We start from the raw sequence: 13,181 nt of genomic DNA on the forward strand, positions 1-13,181 counted from the left end.
TGCACAGAGGACAGGCAGGCAAAATACAAAAATATCCACGCAGCTCTTCAAAATCCACGCAGGCTCTTCTAAAAGGTAGCCACATATTTGTAGTTATGACGCACTGCTGCCAAATGCTTTATTATAATCAAGTTGCAACATAAAACTTCCTACCTGGAGCCTTCAGGTACTTTGAGGGTTACTTTAGCAATCAGAGGAAGAAAGTCCCATTACACACAGGTATTTGTTTTGTGGACAAAAGGAACCCCTTACTAAGACACTATTCTATGAAAGAGGTGTATTAATCCCATTTCATAGAGGGAGAAATTGAGGGGTCACAAAATTAAGTAATTTACTCAGTTCTTAAAAGTCAGGTGACCCCTTCTCTGGCATAAGCTCTCCCTTCTCTTTCTTTTTACTAAGAAAAAATTCACATTACACATAAATTGGGAGACACTCAAGAAGCTCCCTTCACCCCTCACCCAGCTACAACAGGCAGCACCTGGTGGTATCTCGTTTCGACTGTGATTCTTTTGATCACAGTGACATGGCCATTTCCCCGTATGATAAGCAGCGACCAGCCAAACGCGCAGAGCTTCCTGCCTTTGGTTTGCTCAGAAAAGTCTATGAATATCTACATAATCCGACAGCCCTTTGCTCTGAGATGAATTTTCCAAATGTCGGGCCTTTCTGGGACTCTGCTTACTTGATCTGAGGGACAGACAGAAATGCTGCTCGTGACCCACAGCCAAGCCTGGTGGGGCTGAGGCACTGGCTTTGAGGGGGGAGGGATTCAACTTGCTTTAGGGACCTCTCCTGGGGCACTTAGGAAGGGCCATGTGGCATCCAGGCATAATTCTAAATGGGGATTTCAAGCACCCTAAAGGGACCCTTCCTTCTCTATTCCTTAGTGGAAACACTATTAAAACAGTAAGGAAGAAAACTTCTTAGACAGGTTTCTCACAGGAGTTACCAGATTCTTTTTTTACTGCAACATGTATGATTTATCCTCTGAAAAAGATGTATAACTGTGACTTAATACCAATATACAACAGTGACAATTTGTTCATACTATTTTTTTACAAGAAAGAAAAAAATCATTAGCTATATCCAATTTATAAGCCTGTACAGAAGCAAGGGTCTTCCAGAACATAAGCTTCACCAAGCAAGCAAATGGCATAGACACAATCAGAAACTGCACAAATCAGCTTTGCTGTAGTAAAAAAAATGGCCCTTGTAGAAAAGTTTTCCTCTATCCTCTTATGCTCTGTGACTAGAGCCTATGAATTAAACTGACAAAAGCCAGATTAATAAGACGCAAAAAAACCCAGTTTATTTACACATGGGAGAACAGAGTGGTGAGTAACACAAAGGTAAGGTTAGGATTTGGAGCTTTATACCAACTTCATAGGTGAAAGAAGGGGAGAAATGCCCTTATGAGAAAACAAATGTCTTGTTGGAAAGATAAATGGGTTTTCAGGAGAACAAACAGGAGACAGGAAAATCTGTGGTCATGCTGTCTATGCTGGTTTGAGGGGTCATAGTGCCTCCTTCAGAGCCACAGAACTCCTCTGCAGAAGGGACATGGGGGTGGGTGTTTATTTGTATTCTCCTTTCTTAGAACAGATCTGTCCCAAAAAGGAATTTCTTTCCCAAAAGTTGCTACTGTTGGTCTGCTTCTTACAATAATCTTTATATCATGTCTGGATTCCGAGTGAGTCCCCGCACACCCAGACCTCAGGGGCTTATAACAAAGATGTGTTTCTCAACCATGTTGCACACTAGCTGTACAATGGGCACAAGCCCTCTTCCACGTGTCTTCCTCACTCCAGGATCCAGTCCGAAAGAGCCTCTACTGGGAGCAGGCCATTTTCGGTGGCAGAAGGAAAACAGAGTGGATGAGTCTTGCGATGTCTCGGAGCGCTTCCCTTCGGGTGTGTTTGCCACTTCCTTGCTCAGTCCATTGGGCAAAGCAAGCCACGTGGCCAAGGTGCGTCTCAGAGAGGCAGCCGAAGAACACTGCTCCGACAGTGAGGCCACTGCAAGTCACAGGGCACGAAGTCAGCGGCTCTTCCTGGAAAGGTGAGTGAAGAACTGGAACAACGCTATTAAAACGGTTCGCCGGAGCCTGCCCAGGTGGAATCTTTCCACTCCATTCTGCTTGGAAATGTTTCAAAGAAGAAGTAAGACTTGGATTTGCCAGGATGATTCTAGGCAGAGGTGAAGCAGACGCTAAGGCAGGAGCACTTGGGAAACGATGAGAAATCCCAAGAGGCTGGAGCCCAGGTCACGTGGAGCGGAGAGAGGACAAGTGGTGACCACAGAGCTGGAGGTGAGAGATCGGGCCAGACTGCAAAACTGGGGCAAATGGGAACTTTGGCCTTCTGCTTTTCAAACATTCTCACCTGAGTCTTCCTAATGGACCAGGAGGATTAATGCATTTTTCTTGAGGTTTTGGAAAATCATCTTTTAAGGCTTAAGCATCATCTTAAATAATAATGAGAACTTTGCATTCTGTTTCAGAAATATTCAAGTTGGCTTTATTATTAAAATAATGTTTTCCTCCTCTAAAAACCTTCAAAGAAAATTGATACACTAGGAAGCAGCACCGTGTTCAGCCATGTCTGTTCTTTGATTTGATATGCTTCCGGCACCAAACAAGCATCCCTCTAGGTACAACATTTTCCAAATCAAGTTTCTGGGGAAGAAAATGATATAGCTTCTCCTTATGACATACAGTGCTGGTATGATTGGTTAAAAGACTAACTATATTGTTCAGATCCTTCATTTCTTCAGTTTTCTTATTTCTGTTGCACATTAATAATCAAGAATTAAACTTCACTATTCCAAGTATATTTCTCTATATCCATTTCTCCTTACAGTTACATGTCTGGAATGTGTTTGCACGGTGCCTCCACTCCACCCCTTGTCTCCCGAACCAATCCCTGCTCATCACTTAAAGCCAAGTCACCGCTCTGTGAAGGCATCTCTGATCTCAGTGGTTAAAACCCTCATCCTCAGAAACAACCACTGGACTTTGCATACACAATTCTTGGGAGAAAAGAGAATGCAGGGCCACAGAAACAGGAGTGCCATCAAAGGAAGGTAACGATGCAGAGATGGCAGTGGAGGAGAGAGTGAAGAGAGGAAGATAAAGAATTTAAAGAATGAGCTGAAGGTCAGGGTGGAACCTTGGGAAATTCTCCAGCCAAAATGGCAAAGAAAAACAGTGGAGACCCCAAGAGCAGACACCTGCAGGGTGGTGCTCCCTGTTCACACGAGGAGCTGAGCAGTTTATTTCTCAAACATCTGTTTGCACTGAGTACTCTTGGCACTGTCACCGATCTGCCCTGCAGCGGGATCGCATTCCGAGAGTCTGAAGTGGGGTTATTATGGCCCGAGAGGAGCTCCCTTGCCTCCCATTTCAGACTTTCTGCCACACCAACCAACTCAGGGAGGAAAGTTCAGAAAGGGTTGTATCCTGCTCTGGCATCTGTTTTGAATTCCTGGGTAAATAAACCTGCAGACTAAGTGTATGGGTCAAGTCCCTTTTAATTATGAGTGACAGAATTAAGTCCAGCTGTGTTAAGCAGAGAAAGGGCATTCATCGTCTCAAGTATCTGAAAAAGTCCAGAAGCAGTCATAGTTAAGTCAGAGACGAAACTGACTTGGCATGATTGTCTCCATCTCTACCAGTCCCTTTTCTGAAGCCTCAATGCTTCGAGTGGGCATAAGTGGGTCCTGTGCCCAGCCCTGGAATTGAGGGTGAGGGTGAGGTGTCAAGGCCATTCAAAGTTTGAAGGGCTTTGGGGTTCTCTGGCAATACAACTCCAGTACCTGCGGTGTCTTTCCATCCAATTTGCATTTCATCAAATGCTTAGCCTAGTAATACTGACTCACTGATTCCACAAATACTGAGCACTTGCCCCTGCCCTACAAAATAGCGATGGAAAGGACAAAGTCCCTGACCTGAGGAGACACGTTCTAGTGATCTTGGGTACTTAACTCCTCCAGTGGTCAGTCATGGTCATAGTCCTGAAATCCTGACATAGACTTGGTAAGTCCAGCTGTGTTAAGCAGAGAAAGGGCATTCATCGTCTTTGGGTTTTGGTCTTAAGAAACAGGCATCAACTCCCCTGTTCTTCTAGCCCTCTAGGGCTCTTTTATTTCAAAGCTTGCCTCTTTTTTGAAAGATTCCACTCAAAGCCAGAAGGAGTAGCCAAGACACAGCATTCTTCCTTCAATCCCCTAAAGCTCTAGCCACAGGAGTCACACGGACAGAATTCCAGGATGCCACTGCATAGCCAGTAGATTTCTAACTACTTTGTAGGAATCTCTAACTTCCCAGCAAGGGATGGGGGTTTCTCTTGCTTTATCTTGACTCAACCAATTCTACATGGCAGCGTTTGTACTTTGCAATATCCCACTTGGAGGTGTTTGTCAGGGTTCTCTGTGTGTAAGCCATAGTGCCCAACCTACGTTAACTAAAGCAAAAATGCAATTTATTCAAAGTACATGGCTTAGCTTGCAGAGTCAGAGGAGAATCCAGGCCCCAGAAAGGGTGGAAACCAAGATGGCCCTGCAGAGCAAGGACTATTGGGTAGGGTTTTGGGTTATTTTGTTTTTGCACAGGCTTTAAAATAATCAACTTTCATTATTTTTGGTGTTAATGTCAAGAGTTCCAAGGAGACAGATTTTCACTGCTGACCTTATGTCAAATGTTCACTGCCACCCAGTCCTTCCCACATGCAATGGGGAAGGACATTCCAGCAAAGCAAAATCAAGGTGCTCCTAACAAAAGCAGGGCCATGGTTGCCAGGGAAGCAAAAAACTGTGATATTCAACACTCCAGCGCTTTCAGATTTTTCATGTACACACACATGGCTCAGCAATTTTGTTAACATGCACATTCTGATTCAGTGGGCCTGGAGGGAGACCTGAGATACTGCAATTTCATAAGTTCCTGGAATACACCAATATTGCTGGTTTGAGGACCACACTCAGTAGCAAAGCACTACATCATTTTCTTTTAAGGGAAATGCCTTCAACCATCCCATACTGATTCTTTTTTGTTGGTAACTTCAGATGGTGTGAACTTGACTGGAAACAACTGATATAATTCTAAGACATCACAATGAAGAGTTTTCTTTCCTCCTGAAATGGAGGGAATTTTTCTTAAAATATATTAAAATAATAAATTATATTTCCTACACATCAAAAGTAATCAAGTAGAAAATGCAATGGAAAGATGCTGACTTGATAAAAAAGAGTGGTATTTCAAGTCAGTGGAGGAAGGATTACTTACTATATAATGGTGCTGAGTAACTGTATCTATTTGGAAAAAAATAAAGTTAGAGCGCTACCTCACACTATACATAAAATAAAAGTTCTCAAATGAAACAAAAATTTAATTTTATAGAACTGTAAAAGAATCAGAAGTAAATGCAATAGTTTTTATAATTTTGTCATGGAAAGGGTCTTAAAGAAAAATTCAAAGGCCATAAAGTAAAAGTTGACAGATTTGTCTGCTTGAAAATGAACTCTCTGTATGACAAATGATATAAACTAAAATAAAAAACATGAGACTGAGAGAATTTATTTACATGTAAAATGGACAAAACACAGAAGGAGAAAGAGTTCTAATCAATAAATATATGAAAATATGCCTAACCTCAATTTCACTATCATTTGGGAAAGGGGATTTTTTTGCCCATTCAAGTGGCAAAAATCTAAAAAGTGATAATATTCAGGATTTGTTAAAGAACCAGTCACTCATAAGCCACTGGTGGAAGTGTATATGACTTACCTATGTGAACAGCAGGATGGCAATATCTACTGACACTGAAAATGCAAATACCCTTTGATCCACCAATTCCATCTGCAGGACTCTCTTCTGAAAAAATATTTGTTCAGCCCATATAAATCAAGTATAAAAATCAAATGAATAATCATATTTGACCTGACTGTTTATAGTTCATGATGTGTGATCAAAACCGAAAGTTTCTGTGATGACTGCCCTTGTACTGTTCACCATGTAAGAACTTATTCACTATGTCAGAACTTGTTCGTTATGCTTCAGAAGATTGGAGACTGATGAGAATTAGGCTTGGCGTGGATTAATGATTGTGCATTGAGCATTGAGTCCCCTATACAGAATTTTATTGTTGTTAACAACCATTTGATCAATAAATATGAGAGATGCCCTCTCAAAAAAAAAATATTTGTTCAACCTAAGCAGACACATATATACAAAGGATGCACAGTAAACTGGAAAACCAAGTGAATGTCCATCAATATGAGAATGGTAAAATAAACAATACTGGAATACTGTGCAGCAATAAAAAAAAATGATATAAATAAAAATTGCATTCCTTGTCCCAAAGCAACATTTACTTTATATAGATAGATAGATGATAGCTAACTAGCTAGATATAGATACAGGTATAGATAGATACAGATATAGATATAGATAAGCATGTTTAAAGATCATCCGGACTTCTGTAAGCACAAAAGGCAAGTTGCAACATATAATACCATGAAAACCACATGAGTATAAATAAAGTTTAGCAGGATGCACATTAAACTATAATAGTTGTTAAAGCTGCAGCAAAAAAGACAGTTGAGGTTGGTGGTGACAGTAGCAGTTAGGACCTCACTTTTCTTCTAGATACTTCTGGGTTGATTGAAACTTTTATGAACAGAATATATTCATGTATTATTTGGCATAATTAAGCAAGTTAAAATGCCTACAAGTAAAGTGAAGTACAACAATACCAATTTGTTTTAGAATATTTGCAAATTCAGAAAAAAATTAAGATGATCATAAAAATCACCAAAAGAGTCATTACTTTCTGTAAGTCAAATCATTTGAAAGATTTCTAATACACAGGATTCTCCTATTTTGATAAACATAGGAGATAAACAATTCTGAAAGTTAGACACCCATAAGATAATATTTCAGGAAACCCATCACCAAATAGCTTTAATCAGTTGACTTGATTTTGTTAGCAGCTAATAAAGTTCAACTTCAAAACACAGCAACCACAACTGATTCAAAAAGTATTGAAGAAAAATCATGACAGAAAACTGAGCTGCTAAGAGGTCTTAATGCAAGAGGAATTTCTGGAGTGGTGCTTAAAAGGGGGTTTAACTAAAACTGATAACTGGGTGGCATAAATCAATCATTTGGGGCATTCCAGCCAAGTTTATTACCTGCTTGAATCACATGGGGCATTCCAGCCAAGTTTATTACCTGCTTGAATCAAATCAATAATCTTGATTATATAAAGCATGCTTCAGTGATTTCAATTTTCTTTTGTCATCAGAAGGACTGAATAAGAGTTAAAGCAACTAATGGAAATTCCTTTCATTCTTCATCAAGCTGAGTTAGAGGTTTCCTGAAGCCACATTTTCTATGAACTATATAAATCACTAAAAGCCTCACACCCAGAAAGCGTGCTCTCTGCCATTTTGTTCCCTGATGCACTTCTCCTTATGTTCTATGCTGCACTCTTCTTTATTAGCACTGTTACATAATTCATTTTAAAAGTCTCATCTATTTTATAAAGTGCCCTGGGGCTACGATGCTTTTCCAACCCACTTTTGTTTGGATGACTATTCCATTACCATATTTGCCTCATCATACCAAGAAATCATTCCTAATGGCACTATGTAGCAAATACCCTAATAACAGACTTGGAGGTACTAGGTATTGCTGTGATTTCTAGAAAACACCAACATTGCCCACAAGGTGATGCAGCCCAGGGAGATCAGGTAACTTGCCCAGCTGACAGCCCTCATGTCTGATGGATTTCCCACAGCAAAGGTGCCTCTCCCAGGACCATCCAAATTCTGACTCAGAGGTAGCAGAGTGTCTGGAATGTAGGGAGACAAAGGATGAAGGCCGGCCCTGAATCCATGTGCCTGCAGGCAGTTTTAAGTCTCCATGCTCCATTCTTAAAAAACAGCTTTATTGATGTATAATTTACCCACCATAAAATCCACTTGTTTTAAGTGGACAGTTCAATGATTTTTATACATTTACAGAATTGTGCAGACAAAACCACAATCCAATTTGAGAACATTTCTGTCACTGCAAAAGAACCCTCCAGCCCCAGGTGACCACAAATCTGTCTCTGGTCTAAAATTTGCAGTAATTTTCTGGTCTCACCTCCAGCCCCAGGTGACCACGAATTTGTCTCTGGTCTCAAAAGATTTGCCTTTTCTGGACATTCATGTAAATGGATGCTTTCAATATCGGTCATTTCTCTGCATCATTTTTGTCTTTTTGATCACACGTTTAGAACATCATTTGCCATGGTAGTGTATTCCACTGATTGATTGCTCTCTATTTCCGCCATGTGTTCACATTTTGCCTTGATGGGAATTAAGCACCCTGTGAGCTTAATTAAGCACCCTGTGAGCACCACCTCATACTCCCTGCAAGGCACTTGCACAGTGACCTGCACATGTCTCCTTTCTCAAACCATTTCCGTGCACACCAGCCCAACTTCCAATCGCCTTTTTCTTTTCTCTGTGGAGGGCTGCCTCTGGGCAGGGAATCAATGCCTCTGGGAACAGCCTCAACCAATAGCTGATGGGAGATGGTATATAAATGCCCCAGCTCCTCCTGTCTTGGAAGACCCAAGAGGTGCGCTCTGTACTGATTCTCTCCCTAGAGGGACCCAGCTCTCCTGGTCCACAGAAGTTCTTGGCTTGACTGCTGACCCCACTTTGGCTCTCTTGCCTTCTGGGTCTCACTTCCATACTCTACTTCCCGCGTTTTTCTTTCCTCCAAAATAAACTACTTGCACTGGGATCCTTGTCTCAATGTCTGATTCTGAGAGAACCCAAATCAAGACCCTTCCCACAATGTGTTCAATACCCATTAAGCCTAATGTAGATGTCTGTTCCACCCCGATCTTCTTATGTGGCACTTTCATCAAATTCTTCCCTGACACACAAAAGCCAGCTGCTATAGGATGGCTATAATAAAAAAGGCAGATAAAAACAAGTGTTGGCAAGGACGAGGTGAAATTGGAACCCTCATACAGTGGTGGGAATGTAAAATTCCACTGTGGAAAACAGTCTGGCAATTCCTGAAAAGGTTCAACATAGAATTACCTTATGATCCAACAATTCCAATCTTAGGTATATACCCAAGAGAAAAGAAAACATATATTCCTACATAAACTTTTACATGCAGGTTCAGAGCAGCATTATTCATAACAGTCAAAAAATAAAAACACTCCAAAACTCTATAAGTGATAAATGGATAAACAAAATGTATCATATCCTTACAATGGAATATTGCTCAGGTATAAAAAGGAATGAAGTACTGACACATGCTACAGCGTGGATGAAACTTGAAAACAATATGCTAAATGAAAGAAGTTTGTCACAAAAAACCACATATTGTATGCATTCATTGGTATAAGATGTCCAGAAGAGGCAAATATATAGAGGCAGAGAGGAGATTAATGGTTACCTGGTTTGAAGGAATGCGGATACAGAGTCTCGGAGATGCCGGCTAAAGGATATGGTGTTTGTGGGGTGGTGAGAATATTCTAAACTTGGTTGTGATGGATCCACAACTATGTGCATATACTAAATTTACATTGAATTATATACTTTACATGGATAAATCTTATAGTAGGTGAATTATATCTCAATAAACCTTCTATATATTAAAAAACAGCTGCTAAAAAGTGTTTCTCTAGGAAATTACCCAGGCTATACTCTACTTATATTTAAAGTGTGGTTTTATATCTGAGTTCACAAATTTCTGGCATCAAACCCCAAACTTCAAGTTATATGGATGGCAAATACATACAAGAGAAAAACAAACGGAAGTTTATTAACCTATCTCTCATGCATACATGGGAGATACCTAGAGAAAAATGAGTAACTCTCAAGAGTTACTTAGAATTCAGGCTTATAGATTATCTATAGCTAAAGACAAGAAAGGCTGGTCGTGAGGAGGTGACCAAGAAAAGCATGGTGAACATGAGTAAGGCTTGTTGTGTAGATTTCAGTTGGTATCTTCCCCGCTGATAAGGGTGTGAAGTTGTCTGGAGATGAACTTTGTCCTTCCTGGCAAAGAAGGGAGGAGGGGCACCTTTATAAATTTATGTCGGGTTTTTAAGCAAATAAGAGGAAAGGCAGAGAACTTTTCTTGCATCTGTTCCTTCTGTATTGCCTCCAACTCAAAATAATCCTTAAGGCACAGTGGCACATTTGGAGTGGCATATTCTGCCACCCTTCAATAGCTAACCATCACTAAATATTGACAAAGTGCTATGCTAGAGGCATGACATATATTAGGTGCCCATGAGAACAGAAACTCACTCTGTGTTAAACTGTCACACATTAAGTGATACTAGGGTGTCAGAAAAAAAAAAAAAAGAACTTGGTAGTTGTCCTTTACACAAACACTGGAGACAGCAAGGGGATGTGATCCAACACGTGTCATTAAGGATGGTAACCTTGGTTTGCTTTGAGTCAAAACACTAATGCTTCCTGCATATGAAAGGACAAGGGAAGGAGACAAGTTCAAGATCCCCAAGTTGGGAGCTGGTGATCCTACATGTTATTGTGGCAGAGACTGGATTATTTTTACTTTTTCCAAATTTTAAAACATTTCTAAAACTCCTCTGAATTTTTTCAAACATACAGCAAAGTTGAAAGAACTTTACAGTGAATACCTATATACCCACCATGAAGATTCACAATTAACATTTTGCTGTACTCTGTCAGTGTCTGTCCATCTGTCCTTCCCTCTACCCATCCATAACCCATCTTATTACTATTATTATTTGGACAAAATAAATAGCAAACATGAGTGCACTTCCTCTTAAATATTTAATTAATCAGAGTTCAATATCATTTAGTGTTTTTAAGTGAAAAATATACTCTCAATAAAGTGAAAACCTCAAGTGTACATGCGCTATTCTGAAAATGTGCACATACTGCCTGCAACAGTCTGGATTCAGAAGTACCAGTGGGACAAAATTGAAGGTGCCACCTGTCTGGTTTGCTTTTACCTGGGATAGATGGCAGGGCTGGTACTTACCCTCAGAGTACTACATATATAGGTTGGATCCTCTTTTTATTTAAAATTTCTATATTTTGTTCATCATGGATTTTTGCATTGCTTTTGAAATTTTAAAATGTCATATTAAAATACTACTTATCTTAATTATGGAATTTTTTTGCACCCTGGTGCCTCTTAAATTTTGTATTGCAGTCAGTGTGAATGCCTCATTTGCCTTAAGTTATCCCCAGCTCTAAGCAGAAAGTCTAGGAGAAGACCAACTGGGAGCAGAGGAAGGCTGAATGGCACTGAACCTGCCTGTTAATCCACTGGCTAATCAACACAGAAGCCAGGGCGCTTAATCAGCAAGAATCGGGATTCCAGGTCACTTTCCTTGTGTACTTAGTTACTAACACCGGGAGATAAGCAAGGCGCTGTCTGACCAGACAGGTGCTGGCCAAATGCCCATCCACATAACGTGAAGGAGTCGCTACTTTGGAGAAGGTATTGGGAAAGAATTTGTTTTGTTTTAATAAGCAGACCTGCAGGGCTTGAAGCTGGCAGCCAGTACGGGCTCCCCTCCACCCGGGGACAGGGGGATGGCTCTGGGGGCTGAAGACCTGCTGGCACTTTCTCTGCAGCCACGCGCGGATTTTTAGCACCCAGTTTTGTTTGGCCCTGGAACCTGTAGCTGTGTTCCAGCTCCTGGCTCTTGATTTTTAGTGATTTCTCAGCAGGCTTTAGCCAAGGCAGGATAGTTTCTCTATGACCTAAGTCTAGGAAGTAGAAAATAAAAAAGGAACCTTTAACTGTCGCACACACCTTCAGCGGTAGGAGAAAGTGCCTTCCAAATGGAAAGCAATGCATTCATGGTAAACACACTCTTCTGCCTTATCTGATTCTGATTTTTATCTTCTGGTTCTAATTCTGAGCTATTTTACAACTCTGAGAGCTGTAGATAACTGGTACCTATGTAAATTCCATCACCTCTGGGAGAAATTTGCGCAGACTCCACTCCAACTTTTGGAAAAAAAGTTTTGCCTCTTGTACAGCTCATTCCAACATTTCCTTTACTCCATATAAATTTTTGCTTCTTGACTTCTTTATTGAACCAGTTATAAAATCTGCCTGATTCCTTCACTGAATGAGGACACATGACCATTTTTGTATTTGAATGAGTCATAATTTGACCTTTTCCTGAAATGTACCGTTTAACAGCCCCCACCCCACCTATTTCTTAAGTCTTTTTAAGATGAAGAAACCTCGGAACTTGGTCTGTGTGGCTTTGCAAGAGGAAACAAAGTGTTTTGGGGGAGCAGGTAGGGATGGAGGCTAACACTGACAGAATATGTACTGTGCGTCCACAACTTTACAAAGTTGAATCACATTCATACAACAACCGCATGAAACAGCTATTGCTACCCCATTATATGGAGGAGACAATTTATATTCTGAGATAATTTCAGAAATAAGTATTATTCAAAGAACAAGTATTATTGGCGATTAGTATTACTCAGAGATAATGTTCAAAGACAAGTAATTTGATCATCACTTAAGATTTGCTGCTAGGATTTTGAAGTCAAATGTGTCTAACCCCAAACTATGCTGCACTGTTAGTACAGTGTGAGAAGATGGCCCTTCCTGATGTAGTTTTTATGTTTGGGGAATATTTCCCCACAAGCCTGGGCCATGGGGATGTGGGCCTGGATAGCTTAGGAAACAGCTAAAGTGTTAATCAGTGGCCTTACCAGCGCCGAAAGAAATAAGTGGGATTCGCCTTCATTCTCTGATCCTCTTCCACCAGGAACAGCAGGCAGAAAGCTGTGTGTGAAACATGCTGTCCGGGAAGGGCCGTGAGGTGGTGGCTAGCTGCTGGGAGAAATGGGACAAAAAATCCTGCCTTCAAATTGGTCGAAATTGTGTAAAATAAGCAAAAGAATAGCCTGGCATCTAGTTCATTTGGATAATCTAAAAACTATCAAGGTGATCAGAATATCTGAGGAAATGCAATTTTAAAGGGTTTCTTTTGCCAAGAACCTAGAAGGCCCTTCCATACCATTATCACTATGGATCACATTATTTTTTGTATATTGTGTATATTTTAACGTGGCTAGGCTACTGTTTTGACTAATGTCCATTTTATGCTCACTGCATACTTTCATGTAGTACA

The 13,181-nt window shown here is 40.5% G+C and overlaps 1 long non-coding RNA gene across 1 annotated transcript; it reads left to right on the top strand.

The window, feature by feature from the left end:
* The first annotated feature begins 1,026 nt into the window (after window positions 1-1,026).
* On the top strand, window positions 1,027-3,511 carry LOC140843492 (uncharacterized). Its single transcript, XR_012121318.1, has 2 exons — window positions 1,027-2,311; window positions 2,862-3,511. It is a non-coding gene; the product is annotated as an uncharacterized lncRNA (long non-coding RNA).
* The last annotated feature ends 9,670 nt before the right edge of the window (window positions 3,512-13,181 follow it).

The sequence above is a fragment of the Manis javanica genome, chromosome 9 (assembly GCF_040802235.1).
Source record: "Manis javanica isolate MJ-LG chromosome 9, MJ_LKY, whole genome shotgun sequence".
NCBI classification, from domain to species: domain Eukaryota; kingdom Metazoa; phylum Chordata; class Mammalia; order Pholidota; family Manidae; genus Manis; species Manis javanica.